The sequence below is a fragment of the Bison bison genome, unplaced genomic scaffold (genome assembly GCF_000754665.1).
Source record: "Bison bison bison isolate TAMUID 2011002044 unplaced genomic scaffold, Bison_UMD1.0 scf7180017859307, whole genome shotgun sequence".
NCBI classification, from domain to species: Eukaryota; Metazoa; Chordata; class Mammalia; order Artiodactyla; family Bovidae; genus Bison; species Bison bison.
Genome location: NW_011489879.1, coordinates 7,555 through 8,139, shown reverse-complemented (window position 1 = coordinate 8,139; position 585 = coordinate 7,555).

The window sequence follows — 585 nt, the reverse complement described above, 5'->3', positions numbered from 1 at the left end:
TATTATAGGAGTTCTATAATCCCTATGGGTTGTTGTTAAATTCTTAAATTTGTGACTGTTCAACTTGCAATTTCTTTCTAAAGATAAACTAACAGTATCGTTTCATCTAAGAGGAAATAGGTTTAGATAAAAATGAGTTAATAGTCATAATAAGGGTGGGGGGGACTGTCGGGTAGCTTAGAATGACAGGAGCCAAACTGGTGGAATCTTAAAACCACTGAGATGGGTTTTGACTCTGAACTGAACTTCCTCACAACACTTGGATAACTGTAAAGCTCTTCAGATAACCAGCATTTAATAGCAATTCTTCATTCAAATTGCTCTGATTCTTTACAAAGGCAAATGTATACCACTTAGAAAAATCATTCTCCAGAAGGGCAGAAACAAAGAAGAGCTTCAGCTGCCCACTTGGCAAACAGCAGTCCTCCTTGAGAAATTAAAATGAACCCACATTTTAGGGAAAACATTTGAATTAGGAAATTTAATTTTGCCAGCCAAAGCACATACTTAAGTCTAGGAGTCCCATTACTGGATGAGAAATTCCATTTTTAAAATGGAAAATCACTTTTGAAAACTAAATCAATG